Raw genomic sequence first — 21,609 nt, 5'->3', positions numbered from 1 at the left:
TAAATAGAGTAGACTATTTTTCTCCTTTGAGTTCTTTTTTCCTTTTTTCTATTTGTGTAAATTTAGGGGGTACAAGCACAGTTTTGTTACATGGATATTTTGCATAGTGGTAAAGCCTGAGCTTTTAATGTAACCACCACCCAAACAATGTCATTTGTACCCCTGAAGTAATTTCTCATCTCTCACCCTCTTCCTACTCTTCCTCCCTTCCAAGTATTCAGTGTTTATTATTCCACACTGTATGTCTATGTGTAATGTGTACACCTTTTTAAGGCCCCATTTATAAGTGAGAACATGTGGTAGTATATAAATATATTCCATGGAGTGCTACTCAGCCATAAAAAAAGAGTGAAATCATGTCTTTTGCAGCAACATGGGTGGAACTAGAGACCATTATCTTAAATCAAAAACAGAAAGCCAAATACTACTTACTCAGAAACAGAAAGCCAAATACTACCACATGTTCTCACTTATAAGGAGAGTAGAGGAAGACAGATTACCCCAATAATCTAGGGTATGGGTGCAAAAGGAAGGATGGAGTCTTCAACTCCAAAATGCAACATCACCCTGTTTTATCTAAGTTATCTAGTTTACCAGCCTGGAGTTATTTGTAGTATGCGATAGTATAGTATAGTATACATTTTCCCCCTTTTAGTATGTACGTGGTTTGTAATGATTTCCCCTCTTTCATTCTTGGGGTAATCTGTCTTCCTCTACTCTCCTGACACATACTTTGGGCAGATCCCACCTCTAGGTGCAGAATGTGGATGGCAATTCCTATAGGCCAATCTGAGCATTGCTTTCACTTGGCTGTCCTGATTGCTTTGAATGGAGAGAGTAAGGAGCATCAGGCAGACACAAAGCATTTTGCTGAGACTGCTGGCACTACATAAACTCTGCACTCCCAGGGAGCAGTAGAAATCTTGAGAATGGCTCTATTAGAGTGTAAGGCAGACGTGAAAGATGGAGAAACCAACTTCTAATGACAGTTTGAGCATCTGGATCTAGTCCCAGACTTTTTAGTTATGTGAGTCAATACTGTCATTATTTTTTCTCTTTACTTTTTAATTAAATCACTGAATTAGATTTTCAGTTAATAGCAACCACCAGTCTTAAATGATATGATAACCTGTGCTTTGTTAGGTTTTGTTGAATGTATAAGTCTCTCAGTGTTGGTATTAGAATCCATTATTTTCCACCTGTAGTGGTTAGAGTGTACTAATGATGTGTATTCCATAGTCTTACTTCTGCAACTATTTTTATAGATAAAAGGCTTTAAACCTTTTAAAAGAGTAGTATCCATTTTCCATTTTGTTTAAAAACAGAACAAAGATATAAAAACAGATAATGGTATGAGTACTGCAGTTGAAATGCAATTAGGGATTCTTTAGCCTACTTGGTCTTTACACCTCTTCCCCTGTTCCCCATCCCTATGTGGCATCACAAGAAATCTTACAGCCTGTATAATAATAATAAAAAAAATAAAAAATAAAAAATAAAAAAAAAGAAATCTTACAACCTGAAAAATATGGAACATAAGACATTGTTCTGTTATTTATTGTACAAACAGGGTCACTTTCGAGAATAAAAGAAGACATTCTTAATAAATTTATTCTGGGAAAAAAGGCTTAAACTGGTGATACCAGGAAAATTGGGACACATGGTCATCCTGGTTCTATACCACAAGAGTTGAAATGAGAGGAAAGTATGGTTAAGTCAGAAGAAATGGATTCCAGCCCCATTTCTATCATCCACCAGCTGTGTATTCTTAAAAAGTTATTCAACCTCTCTGAGCTTCAGTTTTCTTCATTAGTGTGTCAGAGAGAATAGTAATTACTACCTCACTGGGGGTTGTTGTAGGGTCATAGTTGTGAAAGATCATAGTTATGAAAGTGCTTTGTCAACCGTAAGACACAATGTTACTAGTGGCTTTTATTGTATGAACTAACCGGTCTAATTATGATGACTCTAACAATGTGGTTGTACTTAACTTTACACAATAGATGAATTCTCAGAAAAAAAGTTGAGTATGAATGGTTTTGTAAATTGCCTCTTACTTAAAAAGCTCACATTAAACAAAATTGTCTGAGAAATTCTTCTATAAAGTTCAGAATTATTTTGTAGAATAAAAAGTTACCCCATGCTTATATCTTATGTGTCAGAATTTGCTTTTAAGCAAAACATATCCCTAATGTCTGCAAGGATTTGTCTCTCCAGCTAAATGTGGAGAATGAGGCATTTCATAAATGTTAGGTTACCTGGCCAGGATGCAAGCCGGGGCTAGGGTTGGAGCAGGAGGCCCTTTTCGGGGCCCAATATGGCCATGAAAAAAAATAAAAGACAACATAAATTCTTGCAAAGCAGGACCCTGTTGGTTTAATTTATTTCACATTTGCCCTGGAAGCTCGAGGCTCCAGTGGGCTAATGAGTACGAGATGCTGTTACAGACGAGAGGCAACCTATGCATGCTGCTTGTATGACTGGCACCCAAATAGCCTTGCTCGGTTGGTGCACTGTCAGGTTTCCAATTCTTTCGATGTGTCTGTAGCCTTGGTCTGGCCAGGCCTGCCTTGTCCTCCTGGATGGACATTTAGGAAACGCATCCTATCCCCATCAGCACAGTCATGCACTGGTCTTCTTTTCCTGTATGTGTGTGCCGCCATCTGGGACAACTTAGCCATTGTCTGTTAGGGCCTTTGATGCTTGATTATAGGGAAAGAGGAAAACATCGGCTACAATAGAGCAATCCGTTCTGTTTGGGACATCAGTACAATCTTTTTTTCCTCTTTTTCTTTTTTTCAACGCACATATTTTTGATCATCTTCATATAAGGATGTACATTGGTAAGGGAATGTATTCTAGAATTCTTTCTCTTGAAAGGAATGAAGCTCTCCATTTACCCTATGTTCATAAAATAGTTTTGCAAATATGATCTTGCTGATAAAACACTTATTCCAGTTCTCTTGTCCTCTTTTTGCTTACAGACTGCCAAAAGAATCTAAGATTTCAAAGCATAAATGCTGATAACATAGTTTTTTCATTGCTTTTGCTCTGTATTTCCGCAGAGCTTATTGTTTATTGTTTTCAGTGGTAAAACTTTCATCTTCAACAATAGTTAGATTAATTTAAAAACATCTTTACAATGGTATATTGTAATAGATATTAGCAAATTTCTTGCAGAGATGTTGTATTCAAATAGAGCCAAATCTATACTGTACTGTTAAGTGTATGTGTTAAGTAGGGGGTGACTAAGTTCCAAGGTCATATATACTTTGTAATTTTATTTTGGTAGAAAAATAATAAATAAAGTGATGTACACCAAATAATTACAAGTCATGGTCTCTGTGGGATAGAACCACAAAATGTTTTTCTTTCTTTCCCTTCTTCTTTTTTTGCTCTCTCTCTCTCCTCTCCTTCTGTTTGCTTATTTGCATTTTTGAATCATTTTATAATAAAATTGCATGACATTTGTAATAAATCCCACTCTATAAAATAAGTTTGAAAACATAAAGGAAAGTTTGACAGTCTATGAACTTAATCTCCACCCAGAAATGGAGTGCTGTGGTAAGGCCCAGTCAAGATAACGATGGCAACGGGAAGCTGGAGTGACAGACGGCACACGATGGCAAACAGCCCAGACACATTAGTGCTTTCTGTGGAAAATAATTTTGTATATATATATATATCTTTTATAATTTAGGAATTTCCACATTATTAAATCAGGATAGCCAGTATAGCAGAGATACAGGTGTCCAATGTCCCTTTCATCCTTCTTCCTTTAGTAATAGTTTATCTGAGTGTATACTGAGTGTGGTCCCTTGTCCAAAGGAACCTTTAAAGTGGTGGTGGCCACATGCTAAACTTATAGTCAGAGGTATGTGAATGGCGATGGTGGATATCACCTCTCGGTCATGCTCATATCTTTCCTTCTGTCCCTTGTGCTCTGCACATGGCAGTGGGTGCTGAAGCAGCCACACGAGACCAGGAGGTGCAATCTAATCATTGAAGACAGCAAAGTGAGAACAAAGGAAGTTGAGTCCTTGATGCTGTTGAGCTACCACATCGGTTCAGAATTGCTAAGCCTGTGTATTTAAGCAAGCGAGAAAGAAATCTTATCTTGTTTAAGTCACCATTGGTAGGGTTTTTTTTTTGTTATAACCATTGAATCTACATCCTAATAATAGTGTATTATATTACTATAATTTTATAATATATAATAATATAATTTTATAACATAATATGTAGATAGACATAGATAAGTATATGGATGGATGGATCTATAGACAGATTGATGAATGAAGGGAAAGGTGGATGGATAGATGAATGAATGGATGAATGGGTAAGTGGATGGATGGGTAGATGGATGACAGACGAATGAATGGTGGATGGATGGATGGATGGATGGATGGATGGATGGATAGATGAATGGATGATTAGATAGATGGATGAATGGACAGATGGATGGTGATATGGTTTGGCTGTGTCCCCACACAAATCTTAACTTGATTTGTTTCTCCCGGAATTCCCACATGTTGTAGGAGGGACCCAGGGGGAGGTAATTCAATCATGGGGCCAGTCTTTTCCTAGCTGTTCTTGTGATAGTGAGTATGTCTCACGAGATCTTATGGATTTATCAGGGGTTTCCGCTTTTGTTTCTTCCTCATTTTTCTCTTGCTGCTGCCACATAAGAGGTGCCTTTTGCCTCCTGCTATGATTCTGAGGCCTCCCCAGCCCTGTGGAACTGTAAGTCCAATTAAAGCTCTTTTTGTTCCCAGTTTCGGGTATGTCTTTATCAGCAGTGTGAAAATGAACTAATACAGATGGATAGAAGGGTGGAGGGATAGATGGATAGAATGGGTGGACTCAATCTTGTTGCCCTTCCTTTTCTTCACCCCGTTTCTCTACCCTCTGCAGGAAGAGCCCACCTTACTTCTCAGTCTAAGAAAGTGGCAAGCACTGCTGGGCTCTTTCCACACCTGTAGTTCCTCAGTTTTCTGAAACATAGGTTGTGTGTTTCTAATCTGGCAAATACTTGAAAGAAAAAAAATCCTTTTTAAAGTCATTGTAAACAGATATTACTTTTATTTCAGCAATTTGCCTTGGGAAAATTTGGGAATTGAAATGTAAATAACTGGTTATATACAAATTAACTGGTTTTGGGGCCAAACCTGTATATCTGGTAGCCTGCATGGATTCCATGAGGGTTACTTCCTGTGCCAGTCCAAGTGCACAGCACAGGGCAGAGCATTATGAACACATAAAAACAAGGGAAAAGTCAGAGAGAGGGAAACTGAACAGTGAAGATGCAGAGGAGTAAGAGAGTCCTGGGAGCAAGTAACCAGAGAGGGAATTGAGGCAGCAGTCAGCCTAGAGGGCATGATAGGCCAAGGCATAGAGATAGGAAGTGTTGAACACTGGACGCTGTGACAGTGAGGGCAGCTGGCCTGGCTAAAGGAAGAGTTTATGTGGGAAGTGGAAGGAAAAGTCCCTAGAAGGCTGAAGGCAGGTATTGAGCCACCATGGATAGACAGAGGATGCCACCTGAATATTATTTCTTCTATATATCAGAACTGTAGCTCTGTTAAATAGATTCCAAAACTCTTGTTTTCATGTAGATAACTTTTTGGAATTGTGATAGAACATGAGGCTATAAAATTCCAAGCGCAGTGTTCTAAAATCCTCAAGACCATATACAGACTAAGCTTTGTGTACATGGTGTCAAAACAGGCAGGTCAAATCACTTTATTGCTTGCATAGCAGACCCCTTCCCAGACAGGAAGCAAAAATCATAAGCTGTTTTTCTATTCCTTTTACTGCATAGCATGGTGGCTGGAGTTCTAGCTCTCATTTAAGTTCCTCCTACTTGAGTGGTGGAATCCAAGTAATTGATCCAGTATCATCTGTCACCACCCTTCTTGTCCTTGTGGTCTGCCAGGTTGCTGAGGGAGTGTCACATCATCCCAAAGACTGTGGTCTCAGACCTGCTGTGCTTGCACCCACCCGATTGCCAAAGGGGCTTTCTCTCCCTCACTGCAGAATGTGCTTCCTTTTTCCTCCTTCCTTCTGACCGACAAAGGAATCCCCTTTCTGATCATTAAATAGCTCTGTTAAATTATACCCTTTAGGGCATTTTGGTTTTGCTGGGTGAGGGAGCAGGGGTAGTCTTTTTCTCTCTTTCCAAATAATGAGAAGGGCAGTTCCTCAATGTCCTGGATGAAGCTTCTACTGACATTTGGACCCTAGGTCTCTTCTCTCTAGACTGAGCAACAAATATGACCTATGTTTTGTAGGGTTTTACCATGCAGATAATGTACTAACCTTACTTACACAAAACCACGTTTTTATTTGTGTCATTTTTGATTGGTTGGCTCAGTAGGCATCAGATCACTTGTTGTGGGGTGTTGGGGTGGGGCTTGTTGATGCGCAGATAGTGGGGTTCCATCCCCAGGGTTTCTGGTCTGGGGTGGAGACTGAAAATTTGCATTTCTAACAAGTTCCTGGGTGAACTGCAGAATTACACTTTAAGAACAACTATTCTGGAGCACCCTTGCCTTAATAATGCTGCAGAGACTTTCTGGGCTGGTCCCGGTATCTTGTGGCTCTGCTTCCGCTGTGTCGATTTTTGAATAGCATGTGGAGGAAAGATGCCCTCTCCAGGGTGTGGTGAGGAGTGAGGACAATGTGGGCATGTCTGAGCTGTAGTGGGCATGGGTGATTCAGCAAGGACTGACTGGACAACAGTGTCCCTTCCTGAGAGCATCCCAGCAGGCTAGGCAGCAGAGCTGTTAAATAAAAATCCGTAGGAAACATTGACATTGGATCCCTCCTGAGTGTTTGTTCTACAAATATGGAATGTTTGTCTCATCCAGAAACCTCAAAATTACTTTGCCATTAACACCTGTGCTAGTGGCAGGGCTTGCATCATTAAGATTGCCGGAGGAAAACGCTGCCTCGCCTTGGCCGAAGGAAGCATTAAAAATTAATGAGGTGTCAGTACTCATAGTTTGATAAACTACAAAACACCTCTTTATGCCTCCACTTTTTCAGTTGCCTAAGCCTCTGATACATCTATATAAGACACTTTAAAAGACCAAATGTCAACTGTAGAGCTATGTCAACAGAAAAATGAAAAAGAAAAAAAAATTGCATTTTTTTTGCAGAGGATTGTGAAAATACTATGACATATTTTGTATTTTTTATTTGAAGGGTCATGTGGTTCAGACCACACATGGGTATTTGCACTTGCTGCTTGTACCAAGTGAATCAGATGGGATGGTAAGAGTAATTTCTTGGAATGTTTTAGCAACAGTGAGGGTTACAGGCAGATGACCTGGGAGCTAGTCTCTGCTGTTTACTCCTCTGGCTCTGAGATGCCTTCAGGAAAGTTCTGTGTTGTGACATTGACAGCTTGCCTCTAGAATGCTGTGACATGCCACCTGGAAGTTTTGTAGGACTGGAAATATTCACAACGTGTGCAAGTTCAGCAGTAGACTCTATGTGGTCGTTCTCTCTGTCATAAGGGAGTATATGCAAAAAACTCTCAGATATCTGTTCTGCTCTTGGTCTGGGCTGGGACAATTTTGATGAGCTGGCAGCCTAATGTTTTCTTGATTCTCATTTATAGCTGAAATCTCTTTATGGGTGCTCTTCAGGGGTATCTTTTCAGTGTTCTTGGTCAGTTGGTAAGTGTTAACAATAATATCTCTTTGGAATATGTAACTATTATGCATTATATATGGCTGCTATGAAGATGGATACTAATTATTGTTCTCAGGTCTTTTCAAATTACTCCTCAAGGCAATCCAATGAAGTCAGTGCCATTTTTGTCACCATTTTACAGATGAGGAAACTGAGGCACTGTCTGTAACTTGCCCAAGGTCACACAGCTGGTAAGTGGCGTACCCAAGGCTAGAACCCATGCTCTTAACTACTACATGAAACTACTGATTGCTTTTCTGATGAGCTTCAACTGGTAGAAGCCACTCGTGTCTACTCACAAGCTTGTTATTGAACCCATTGGGGTCAAAAGCACATGTGTGTTTCTGAACGGAGAGGTGAAGTGAGTGGGCTCATCTTAAAAGCTTGTTTTCATTGCTTTAGAATCAAGTACAAATGCTTTAGTAAAGCCTTCTAGGACTTTTCTCAACATTTCTGAGGTTCTCTCCCAAGCCTCCCTCCTTAACCACATAAGCCTGCCCAAAGCATGCTGCGGGCATGATGCTTTACACCATTGCTCATGGGTCTCTTCATCTAGAGCTGGTTCCTGTATCGCACTCTATTTGCACACCTTTGCTGGGGTGAGTTATGTTCTAGAGTGTCCCAATTTGAATGTCAGATTTGGTTACAGATACTTTGAGATAATGGTCCCTGAACCCTGGGCAACTGGGCATGTTCTGGGGCTGCTGGAGCCCTTGTTCTGGTCACTTCCAGCCGTATAAACATACATTTTTCTTTGCTGAGGAGCTGATCTACTTGAATGCCACATATGGGCTTTGTTGAAGAAGGCTGGCAAACAGAAGAGAGAGATGGGGCATTTCTTCCTCCACTCCCTCCCCGCCTTGGGGTCACAATTCCAGCAGCAGTTGTACCCTTCCCTTCTGGTGGGCACTTCCCCTGCAGCCCTCTTCCTTAGCTCCTAGTATCTCCTAGGGCAGTAATAGCTCCAAACTGCTGTTAGTCTTTGGGGGCCTCCCAACCCTTTTTGGTTTACTCTGCCTACATTCTGCCTGCTGCCCCTTGGACAGCGTTTCTACATTTGAACCATATGGGTGAATTCCATATCCTTCTGGGACCCTGACCCATGAAACTCCTTCCTCCCAAACTATGTCTGAGCTTTGTCCTCCAACTCACAAATGGCCACTAGAGATTTTCCTACTCAGCTCACACAGCCCAGGTCCCCACTTATTGGATGGAGCACAAAATACCCTTTAAATCATTTGAATCACAATGCAGACTTAAGAGCCCATCAAATTCTTGGGAAGGGGCAATGTTGGATTCTTTCTCCTCCACTTGCCCACCATACTCCCTTTGTGGCAGGTCACAGGCATGTGTACTGTATAGTGCAGATTCTCCCTTTATCCAGAACACAACCCAGGGGCCTTGGTCTTGTTTTACTTCCCTTAATGTCCATGTGGTTATTGATGCCGTTGTCTTCCCTGGTAATCTATCAGCTCCACTACAGGAGAATGGGTATCTCTAGGACTAGTTCAAAATCAGTACTTCTTAAGTGAATGAAGGAAGGAAGGAAGGAAGGTAGGAAGGAAGGAACAAATGAATGAAATGCAGCTGGCACAAGTTGGGGTCCATCATTTAGTCACAGAACAAACAAGCATAAGTGGTTCCCACCCTGATGCTTAAAAACTTTAAAATGGAGCAATCCTCCTTTTATGGGCCCTGAAGCAATTCAGAGGCCTGGTTCTCTTTTTGATATACTTCCCTCATTGCCAGGTGACAGTCCGGAGGACAACGAGGCATTGAGTGCCTTGCCCCAGCTGGGCAAGCTGCTGAGCAGAGAAGTCAGCATTCCCGACATCCCGCCCGGCTCTCTCTTGACTAAACCGCATGGGCTGTTTTTCTTTGCTCTTGCTTGGACCACTGGGCTCTTCTTGACTCAGACACCACTGATCCCTTTCCCAGGATACACACCCACCTGCTCCCTGGAGCCAAGTTTTGTGAGGCGTGTGGCTTTTTTTTGGAATGCTCGGTCACCTTGGAGCTCCTGCCTCATCCCAGGACAGGAGGATTTGTGTAGATAAATTATCACCATGGCAGACCAGTGTGTGTCCCCAAGCCTTCAGTGCAGTTCGAACACAATGGATTTTCTGCAACTCACTTTTGTTATGGTGACTTCTGTTATGCACAGTGAACGGAAAGTAGAAATTTGCAGAATATAAGCCTTCTTCACAGGAAACGTATTTTGGAGCTCACCACACCATACAGGCTGCTGATTTAATACAACCAGGAAATGTGCAAATCTCCGAGGAATGGCAAATGCCATCCACCTTCACTTTTTTCACCTTCCTTCTCCTCCTCCTCCTCACCTTCATTTTTCAATAACCCAGTTATTTGCTGGTGCATATAAAAGTAAACAGAAAATGAATAAGCTATGGACTTTGAAGGGTAGTTTTTGAGTTAGAAATCTGAAGGGGGAGAAAAGGCCACAGAAACAGGGTAAACAGTTAAGGCAAACATTTTAGACCAAAATAGCCAGTAGACAGCAGCTGAGAATGGACCTCACTGCTAGTAAAGAGGCCTAAGTGGATTAAATTGATCAAAACAGTGCTTGAGAGATAGCAAGGAATTTTATTTTTCATTATTTCTCTTCAAAAAGGCATGATGGAAGATTAGACTTCTGTAAGAACAAACATTTGAAACTTTTCTATCTATTGCTACTGTTTGTGTGCTTTGCATTTGATGTTGGTTATGAAACGTATTTTTCTCAGTATAGATATATATATATATTTTTATACATATATGTGTATACATATATATATTTTTTCCTTTTCTTGTTGAACCATGGTAGTAAAAATGATTAGTGGAGTTGAAATCTGCAGCAATGCACAGAACACTTTTTCCAGTGTTTAGGATAGCTGAAATATGCAATAATTGATTTTAACATGTACTGTAATTGGTTCCATATGCATTGCTGTCAACTATGATGCATCATAATTAAACTGACATGTTCAAAACCTGGCCACTGAAATGAGCACTCCCTGAATTTTCCAACTGTGCACAGCTTGCTGCTTCTCCACTCCCTAGCTCCTCAATCAGGAACCGCATTGCCAGGTTTTATTTTGCTGCCGGTCTCCTCTATGTTTTATCTATTTTTCCCCCTCAGATTTTAAATGACCTCGTGGAGTGGATTCAGGGTCTTTCCCCACCTTCACTTTCAGATGGTCACATTATTTCAGCAGTGATGGATCTATATGCAATTTCCTAAGTCATCATAAATCAGATCTAAACTCATGAGAATGGTCAAGAATTTGATATAAAATAAGACACAGGAGCAGATCCATAAAAGTTCCATATTTTAGTCCCTCCACCCCCAGTTGAACCATGCTTGAACTCTAATTAGAAAATTCACCTGGAGGAAGAAAGCATAGTATATGACACATGTTCACCTCTAGTTCCCTCTCATATAAATGACAATATTCACGTATTGGACTACCTTTCTGCTTATTTCTGTGGTCATCAGAATGTTTATGAGTGTCCAGGATGGTCTTACCTTGATAGCTTGATTATCTTTCTTTTTTCTTTTGTAAAAGCAATCTGATATCATTGTAAGGGCATTGAACTAGGATCTGGGGCAGCTCTGTTTCTATTAATAGTGTTAGTAAAGTTCTCTGGGTGTTAGCTTTCTCCTTGGTAAGATGGAAGGGATAATACTCTTTCTACTGTCATCTCAAGGTTTAGCCCAATAGAATGAGATACAAGCAAGATTGGATAATGCGGCCTTTGGTTCCTGAATCTCTGTTCTGAATTAGCATGAGTCATGTCTGTGTTTGGACTTTGAGTTACCATAATCTGCTGTTTTAATTTCACAAATAACTGTATCCCCCTCAAATCCTGCAGTGTCACACCTTCTCTAATCTGTTAACCATATAAATGGATCCTGTGATGGCAAAATATTTAATAACAAAAGTTAGCTTATCATCATCCATAGTTGATCAGATGAATCACTACTGTGAGGCTCCATAAGGCCAATGCTGGGAGAAGGGACATAGCAGCCATCTCTCCACTATTTCCACTGGGAACGCCAATCTTCCACTCATTTTTGTCATGGGTCACTGGTGGAGATCCCTAATTTCAGTGACCTTTTCCTTGCTTAGAGCATAGTCCTGTGATGCAGACCTGGTTAATCATGGTGTCTCTTCTGTCTGTCTGTGGAATATAGTCCATGCTGTAGCAGAATGACCAAGCTGGACCCACAAGGGTTTCCTCATGCACTTTGAAAGCCAAAAGCTGTGAGGCAAGGTTCCCCCATCTCCTTGGAAATAAGCCATGAAGACATAAGCCTGGAGACACTGGACCACAGGAAGAAAGCCATGCTCTCCATTGTGTAAAGGAAGGAGAGATTGAGCCCCACACACGGGAGGAGTGGAATTGAAAACGCTGATTAATGACTTTGGAAACTGTCAGGTGATTTGTAGAAGAAAGAACTTACTCCACTTCCTACTGGGATCTTATTTCCTGATTAAATTCCTTAAGAGGCAAACTTTCTGGAGCTAAGAAAGTGATTGGGAAGGGAAAGTGGTGCTTTATCTTCCTCCTTCCTCTCATGTTTTATTTTCTGAAAGGGAAGAGTCACTATTTCATAGCCAAGGATAAGCAGGGATCTTGCTGCTACTTTAATAGGCATTCCAACTGGAGTCCTGAGCCTATTTTTCCTTCTTGTTTTGCATCTTTATTCTTATTGGATCACCTCTCCTTTGGCTATCAGAATATTTCTCTCCACCCCACTCCCTGGTCAACATGATCTTCGAGTCAGAAGACTTGCCCATTACTTTTGAGCAACCTTTAGATGGTATGTAGTGCATCTGCCGTGGTTCTCAAACCGAGGGTGCATCTGAACCCCCTAGAGAGCCAGTGAAAACACAGATTGCTGGGCCTGACCACCAGATGCCCTAATCCAATAGGTCTGGATGGGGTGGAAAGTCTGCATTTCTGAGTCCTGAGGTTATACTGAGGCTACTGGTCTGTGGAGCGCACTTTGAGAACTACTGCTGAGATGAATGCCAGATTAGATTAAATGTTGTGAGACTCAAGTCTTGGCCTTTGAACAATCCCCAAAGCCTCTATGGGCTTCACTTTACCTATTTATAAAATGGATGATTTGATCTAGGTGATCTTAAAATTTTCTTTAAGATTCCTCCAAGTCAATGAGCTGATCATGAAGTTCTATTTGGAAGGACTGCACTGTCATGACAGCTTTTCTTTTTCCCTTTGAGACAATTATAGCTTAAAAAGACAATATCTAATTTCTGCAGAAATTGTGGAAGTGGTCAGAGATCAGCAATAGAATAGTGTAAATATTATATGCTATTAATTCTAAGGTCCTGATGTAATACTCTGCAATGAAGCTTTTCATCTGGAGGTTGTATATTGTTTTATAATTATTTGCTAATTAGTCAGGCACTAGTTCTAGAATTTAGGAAACACCAGCTCAGTAGATTCTCAACCGTGATGAAGAGTAGACAGTATTAGAAAAACAGAGTAGTGGGAGAGTAGAAGTTTGGGGGAAGGAAAAGAGACTCTCTAAGCACAAAGTGTGCTTCTCCACCCCTCCTGCTGCTCCATTCTGTGCTTCCCCAGCAGATCTTCTGGGCGAGGAGCCAAGAGAAGGTTTGAAGGTTTGTCTGCAGGTAGTTAAACATCGTTAGTGGAGAGATGGATTTTGGCGACACCTAGGAGGTCCCACCTAATTTTGAAAAGAGAGGGAGAAAAAGGAATATCTTAAGACATCTTCTGGAGTGGAAAGGACCAAAAAATCATTGAGTCTGGCTTTCCTCTATCACCCCAAGTTCCTGCACAAACCACCTACATCCCAACAGCAACATAAAATGACCATTTTATGAGTGAGAACAGGAAACTGTGGCTATAACAAGGCTTCTTTCCCCTTTTCTTTTGAGGAGGAATAAGTGATGGATGTAAAGACAAATATGAAACAGTAATTTAGAAAATAATTTGTTTTCATGTAAGAGCCACTTTTTGAGAACCTGGTGGTATTTAAGAATACTGATCAATGAGTATCATAGACTACTGATGAGTTGATTAGATACATAAGTATTGGGTATCTAACATATCCTAGCAGTATGTGAGGCACAAATTAACCAAACAAAATTATTTCTATGTTTTAGGAGATAACAGTTGAGATAGGAAGAGGACAAGTAAAGAGATAATTTTACCAGTTCCAACAGGAGTGAACACAGGCTACCACAAGAGAGCCTTGCAGGTGTGAATATCAGCAAAAACTCCGTGTGGAAAGTAGTGGCCTCGAGCATGAGTGGAGGTTGGCTCAGACAGGAAAAATGTGCTCTTTTCAGACTTAGCATCAGACACAAAGGCTCAAAGAGGTGAGCTCATGAAACTTTGATTGTTGAGTATGACTGGTGGCTAGAATTTAAGCTGCAAGGGAAAGCATGGGTACCTATTGACTTTATTTTGATCCACTAGTTCAGTACTAGTCCCAGTTCCCAAAGAGTTTGGTTTTTATTGGTGAGATGGGGGTAGTTGATCATGGAATTAACTGATGTCTATAGTAAGTAACCGGGTGGGTTCAGAGCCCTTCCTCTCATGGACTGCTTAACTTCCCTCCTCTACACTGTTGCTGTCCTTTTATGATGCTTTTCCTCGCTTCCTAGGCATGGTTTCTCCATTACATCCATCCTCAACCCCTTCTCTTCCTGGCTTTACTTTGAAGCTTGCTCTAGGTATAAATTCATTTTCCAAATAGATACATTACATATGACTAATGTCTATAGGGAAATATGACATTTTAAAGGAGAAGGAGAGGGCAGGATGTGCTGCAGTTTGGAGAACTGTTTTTCCAAGCGTCTGCCTTTCTAATGTGCTCCCAGGTGGTGCTGATGCTGCTGATGCCTGGCTACATTTCGGAGAACCTGGAGCCTTGTTTCAAATGATGGTTGATGAAATTATATTAAACCCAAAATTTAGGTTCTCCAATGCTCTCCTTTCTTTTTCTTTTTTTGAGACAGAGTCTTGCTCTGTCACCCAGGCTGGAGTGCAGAGGCATGATCTCAGCTCACTGCAACCTCCGCCTCCCAGGTTCAAGTGATTCCCTTGGCTCAGCCTCCCAAGTAGCGGGGATTACAGCTGCACACCAACATGCCTGGCTAATTTTTGTATTTTTAGTGGAGACAGGGTTTCACCATGTTGGCCAGGCTGGTCTCGAACTCCCAATCTCAAGTGATCCTCTCGCCTCAGCCTCCCAAAGTGCTGGGATTACAGTTGTGAGCCACTGTGCCTGGCCCCATGCTCTCCTTTCTAAAGGGGAAGAACATTTTTGTAGCAGAAGAATCATTCTTGAAGGAATCAAGAGCCTTTCTGCTAGACTTCCTATTCTTATAGTTGTTTCTAAACTTAATTCTTTCTGGAAAACAGAATAACTGCAAGAAAAAATCTACATCCTGAAGGGATTGAACCCATCTTGAAAATGGCAAAATCTCCATCCTGGTGATCACTGGCACCATCACTCCCAGCATAGCCATCACTCTATGGGATCCTGGGCACTGCTTGGCACTAGGAAGGTGAATGGCTTTAAATTATGATTCCTGTCCTCAAGAGACAAGTCACATTGTTGAAAACCTGACATCAATGTACAAAGATTCATAATCATAAAAGGTAACTCTTGGTAAATCATTATAATCTTATTAATTGCTTCTAATGGTAAGTCACATCAGTGCTGTATTTTTTCAGGTTTCAGAATTTAGTAGGCATTGAATATGTCACTGTTTGGGTATTACTAATGGGAGAAGTGAAGTTTCCTTTTTAACTGTGTTTAGTATTTTGCTTTTGGCTCCAGAAATGTCATAGAAACAACCTGACTTGGGCATATTTCTAGAGACTATCAAGTTACATATAAAATTTAGTATGTTATTTAGACTAATATTTTATAAATCATGTTCTGGAATTAAACTGAGTAAGGCCAGGAAGAAAGAGGGTTGAGGATGGATATAATGCAGGAACCATGCCTAGGAAGCAAGGAAAAGCATCATAAAAGGACAGCAACAATGTAGAGGAGATAAGTTAAGCAGTCAGTGAGAGGAAGACCTCTGAATCCACCCAGTTACTTAGCTGCAGATGGACATCAGTTAATTCGATGATCCACCACCCCATCTCACCAATAAAAACCAAACTCTGGGAACTGGGACCAGTACTGAACTAGTGGGTCAAAATAAAGTCAAAAAGAAGCCCACTTCAAGAAATACTCCTCTAAATAACTTCAGAGAAAAGGAAATTTTGAGAAACAAGCAATCACACAGACACACCATGTGCTGTTATCTTTTCAGCACCAGCTCTGTGTTATGGCACAGTTAGGGAGAGGATGAGGAGGGCTCTTCGCTGAGCACATTTCCAACAGTCTTTTCATGGTATGCAGCAGTTGTTTACAACAATGTTTCTAACTTTAATGTGCACACAAATCATGCAGACTCAGTGGGACCAGGTGGGGCATAAGCCTTGCAGAGGTGATGGGCTCCCAGGCATGCCAATGGCCTGTGGTCCTTGGATTGCTCTCTTAAGTAGCAATGGTTTAGAATATGGTGAAAATATGTTAGAAGGGGCATTGTGAAAGCATAGGGGTTCATCTGTTCAAGAAACAACAATGACCAAAAAATGGTGATTAAATGCAACCACACCTAAATGAGGTAGCCAGGAGGTAGAACCAGCTTCTCCATGAACAGGCCACATACCATCTCCCAGGGCTGCCTCCAATGTTCAGCCTGGCTGTGCTCAGGCCCTCGGGGCTCGCTGGACTCTCCTGGCAGTGTGGGGTCAGGACTCGAGTAGGTTGGATGCTGATAGCAGAGTGTGATTCTCCAGCGTGATGACCCAGAATCACTCCCAGGAGCACCTATGCATGAAGCACAGACTGGAATCCCAGCTCTCCCAGGAGGAGGGAGTTGTCCCTGGTCTCCACATCCCCCAAATGCTGATTCTGTGTCTGCATGTGGATGGGTAACAAACAAACAACAAAGGAACATCTCAATTAACCTGCCACACAGAGCAGAATCCCATAAAAAATTCCAACTCTCTTTTTGGATGAAGCTTCTTTTTTATTTGAGACAGAGTCTTGCTCTGTCGCCCAGGCTGGAGTGCAGTGGTGAGATCTGGGCTCACTGCAACCTCCGCCTCCTGGGTTCAAGCGATTCTCCTGCCTCAGCCTCCCAAGTAGCTGGGACTACAGGCGCCCACCACCACACCTGGCTAATTTTTGTATTTTTAGTAGAGACGGGGTTTCATGATGTTGGCCAGGCTGAATTGCGGACCTCAGGTGATCGGCCCGTCTTGGCCCCCCAGAGTGCTGGGATTACAGGTGTGAGCCACCATGCCCAGCCCGGATGCCACTTCTTATGATGCTTAGAATCTGGTCCCCTTTCAGAAAACTGAAGGCTTGAATATCTAAAGTTGCTACATCGTTCTGTCTCCCAAAGAGGAAAGCAAAGGGAAGGTCTAGGCCAGCACTTTCCAAAATTCAATATGCATAGGAACCACCTGCGGAGTTGTTAATATGCAGATTGAGATTTGGTAGTTCTGGGTGGGGTGGGGCCCAAGAGTCTGCCAGGTGCTCCTAGCTGGTGCTGATGCTGCTGGTGCCTGGCTACATTGTGAGTAGCAAGGGCAAGCAAACTAAGTGACCCTCTGCGGTGATCTGCAGAGTCGAGGATGAGGCATCTTTCAGGCCTGAGTCAGACTATCTGAGCTGTAGGCGCCCAGGAGCTGCACAGCTGTGTAAGATTAGAAATCTCAGCGCTGAGCAGGATGGGGCCGGGGCCAGTTAATGGCATCATTTCATTGTAGTAACTACAGAAGGACAGAGCCAATTGCTGTTTAGTCAGCTTTCCTGTGTTTGTTGATTTTGGTATTACTGATTTATTAAAGGAAGAGGAACTGTGTTGGCTATCAGAAAAGTGTTAGAAAGAGGGAAGTAGAGTAAATCCAAACCTCTCTACACTCTCCAAACCTGTCCCCCACGCCCCCCACCCCCCTTGTTGCCAAGTTATGAGATCTTGGGCTGACTTCCAAGTTCCCAAAGTTCAAGTGTGGAAAAAGCCAACGAATCTCCTGGAAAATCTCCTGGTGTGTATTTTTCTTTAACAATCTGGGCTGATTTTAAACTTAGCCCGCAGTAAACTGTGCTCGACAGGCATTATCATTATGGACACTTGCTGCTGTATTTTCCAAGGATCTCCCCTCCCCCGCTGGTATTGCTACCAGATACAGAATGGAATTTGTCAGGACAAGCCATGTATTACTACTAAACCATTAATTCAGTTAGTGCATTAGGAGTAGGAAGACTGACTCTTCGCCTTATATTTTGGCTGTCAGGCCTGATTTGAGCTTATTTCTCATTGAGTATTCCATATCAAAGGCTGCGATAATAGAATTACAGGACATTAGGACTTTCAATCTGGAAGAGACCCTGGAGATCATTTAGTGCTGCCTGCTTGCTTTACAGATGAGGAAACTATATTTTTCTGTCTTAAGAGCTTGAGCAAATACTCGGCTTTTGATATGCGCATGCAGTTGCTGTTCCCATGTATGCTAGTTATGTGTGTGCTTGAAGGGAGTCAATAATGGATCTTTCCTATTTAGTTTTCCTTGATCTTGGCTTTAGCTTCATCGAAGTCTGTCATACACACCCTCTGGACAGCATACATTTTGCAATAATATGCAAATGTCTTGGTTCCTGATAATAGTGGAAAAGAAATATGATGTTTTTACTTAAAAAATACTTTATACAATTTAATAGCAACTGCATCTCTGGCATCTATAACAGATGTTATCCAGTGCAGGAAACTTTTTCTAAGTAATCTAGCTGAATTTTAGCTGCTGAAATTTTCTGTATCATTTGGTGATCATATTTCATTTCAGACTTTTGAACACGACACATTGTCCACCTGGATCTCATTTTGCCACATTTTATTGATGGCCTGACTCAGATCTTTCAAGTTCTCACTAACTGACCTTGAAGGAGTAGCTTGTTGTTTAAATTTTATGACACAGAGATGTAAACTGCCTGAAAATTATGCAACTCAGTGGTGATGAACAAAGAGAACTTTTTATTCCTATTTATTACCTACAGTTAAGGAATTAGCAAGAGCTGTTACTCTGCACCCATTCCTGGGACAAAATCCCGAATTAACTTTATATCAAGCACATGTGTAACAAGTGAGAACTACATTTTTTGTTTGCAAATCTAAGATCAGTGTAGTGCTATTGCACTTATGTCTTCCTGTGGCTGCCCTGATTCCATAAATAATGACAGGTTTCTCCCTCCTGGCCTTGTTATTCTGAGTCGGATGGCCCATCACCTGAGGATCTGAATGACACTGGATGGAAACTACAGAGAGAAGACAAATAAAAAATACTACCCATCACCCTAGTCTGGCCATGAGAAAAACATCTAACAAATTCAAACTGAAGGACGTTTATTCTACGAAATCCCTGGCCAGTGCTCCTCAAGGCTGTCCAGATTATGAAAAACAAGAGGAGTGTCAAATGGCCAGGGTCTCCCAGAGGCTCAGGATATAAGATGACTAAATGTGATGGGGGACCCTGCATGGGATCCTAGGACAGAGCGAAGACGCTTGAGGCAGTCTTAATGAAGTGTGGACTTTAGTTAATAATGATATGTCCATATTAGTTCATTGATTGAGTCACTTGTGCCACACTGGCATAAGCTGTGAACAATAGATGAAATTGGGTGCAGGGTATAGGTGAATTCTGTGCTGTCTTTGCAACTTTTCTATAAATCTAAAATTATTCTAAATTTAAACGTTTACTAAAAATAATGCTTATGCCCACTCAGCCTCTGCTGACACCAAGCAAGCATTTGTGATAGGTCAAGTTTCAGCTCCATTATTTCATTAAATCTTCAGAACAACTTTATGAGGTATTTATTGTTATTCCCATTTTATCACTTTGAAAACAGAGAAACTGAAGTTCAGGGAGAATAATCTTTTCTACGTTGATTGAGTTCCCTTGGCTTAAAAATGGCAGAGTTATGATTTTAACCCTCATTTAAAAATGTGTGCTTTATCTGACTCTAAAGCACACACTTATTTCAGTTCCCCATTTGGTTTTCAGAATCCTGTTCTCAAGAGATGGGGCAGAGGTTGGGGAAATGGGATGGGAATGGCGGGAATGGCCTGTGTGTAGCTCAGCAGGACTGTGTCTAGTTTCCTGAGCCATTGAAGTTTCCCAGGGAGGATCACGCAGCCTCTATTTTCCCTAAAGGCTAAGGTCCAGGCTAGCTTTAGGTGAGTTTTCCCATTTCCTTGGATTTCATTGAACAAATATTAAAAAAGAAATTCTGCCTACAGTGGCCATGGGTGCAGTGTCTGCCATGCAGAGGAGAAGCCGCTGGTTGTAGCAGCAACACTCTAGCTTACCTGGAGCAAAGTAAATATGGTCATGCTGCATCCTTTTCCAGAATCCCTACCACTGTCTGCGCACCTGGGTCATTGGTGAGCCTAAGGATGTCTAGAGTCCTGGTTTCTTAAGATTCTGACTCAGTAGATGAGAGGAGAGCCCAGAAATCTGCATTCAAAATTGATTATTGATGATTTGGCTATGAATCTCTGTTCTAATTCTGAATCTCAGAGAATCAATCTCTTGTTCTCACCTGAAGAAAATGTAAAACCAACCTCAACATGGGTGTCTCTTGAGTAGGTAGCATTAATAGACTGTCTAGGCCAGGAGTCCACAAACTGTACCTCTGGTTAAATGGCCCACAGCCCCACCTGCCTGTTTTGTAAATAAAATTTGATTGAACAGAGACATGCTATTTGTTTATTTGTTGTCTATGGTTGCTTTTTGCTACTATGGCACAGTTGAGACTCTATGGCCCTGAAAGTCTAAAATAATAATCTGACCCTTTACAGAAAAAAGTTTTCCAACCCATAGTGTAAAAGACAGAAAGGATCTGAAATAACAGTTAGTCACAGTTAAAGGGAAAGGGAGTCTAGTTGCCCTCAAGCTTCAGTGTACCCAAGAATCTCCTGTGATACTTATTTAAAAAGGCCACCCCTTGAGATTCTGATTTAGTAGCCTGGGCTGAGGCTAAGAAATATGCATTTTTAGCAAGGTTTTGAGACACATGGTCCTAGTCATCAAGAATACGGACCCTGACAATAGCTTGACCTGGGTCCGTAATCCTCTCTAGAGGTCTGTGTATGTTTAGTTATTACTGCGTATTATATTTGGACAAAGATTTAAAAAATAAAACTAAATATCACTTTTATGAACTAAATCATGCCCCCCCTCCCCCACAAATTCATATATTGGAGCGCTAACCCCCATATGACTGCATTCACAGAGAGAGTCTTTAAAGAGGTAATTAAAGTTAAAATGAAGTCATAAGTGTAGGGCCCTAATCTGATTGGACTGGTGTTCTTATAAGTAGAGAAAGAGACACTAGAGATCTCTCTTTCTTCTCTGCAGGTGCACAAAGGAAAGGCCATGTGAGGACACAGCAAGAAGGCGGCCATCTGCAACCTGACCAGCAAGATCTCACCAGAAACCAACCCTGCTTGTACCGTGATCTTGGACTTCTAGCCTCTAGAACTGTGAAACAATAAACTGTTGTTTAAGCCCCTTGGCCTGTGGTATTTTGTTACAGCAGCCTGAACGGACTAATACAATCACTAAATTATCAAAAGGTGGAATTAAAAGTGTTATATCTGTTTCACTCAAGATATGAGTAGGAAACAGAGAAGAGTTGGACAAAAAAAAAAAAACAAAAAACAGATAAACAGAAATTTAGTAAATGTTTGCTGAGTAATGAATTTAGACATTTTGCTTTTTGATATGCTTTCAAGAACTTCAATGAGGTATAATTGACATTCAATAAACCACAATTATTAAAAT

The 21,609-nt window shown here is 41.3% G+C and overlaps 1 long non-coding RNA gene across 1 annotated transcript; it reads left to right on the top strand.

Moving 5' to 3' along the window:
• Positions 1-833: 833 nt before the first annotated feature.
• LOC105740764 lies at positions 834-21,335 on the top strand. The gene is made up of 4 exons (XR_001116844.1): positions 834-1,027; positions 15,121-15,370; positions 20,064-20,142; positions 21,184-21,335. It is a non-coding gene; the product is annotated as an uncharacterized LOC105740764 (long non-coding RNA).
• Positions 21,336-21,609: the final 274 nt, after the last annotated feature.

The sequence above is a fragment of the Nomascus leucogenys genome, chromosome 13 (genome assembly GCF_006542625.1).
Source record: "Nomascus leucogenys isolate Asia chromosome 13, Asia_NLE_v1, whole genome shotgun sequence".
Taxonomy (NCBI): domain Eukaryota; kingdom Metazoa; phylum Chordata; class Mammalia; order Primates; family Hylobatidae; genus Nomascus; species Nomascus leucogenys.
This window is presented reverse-complemented; position numbering and strand designations above follow the sequence as displayed.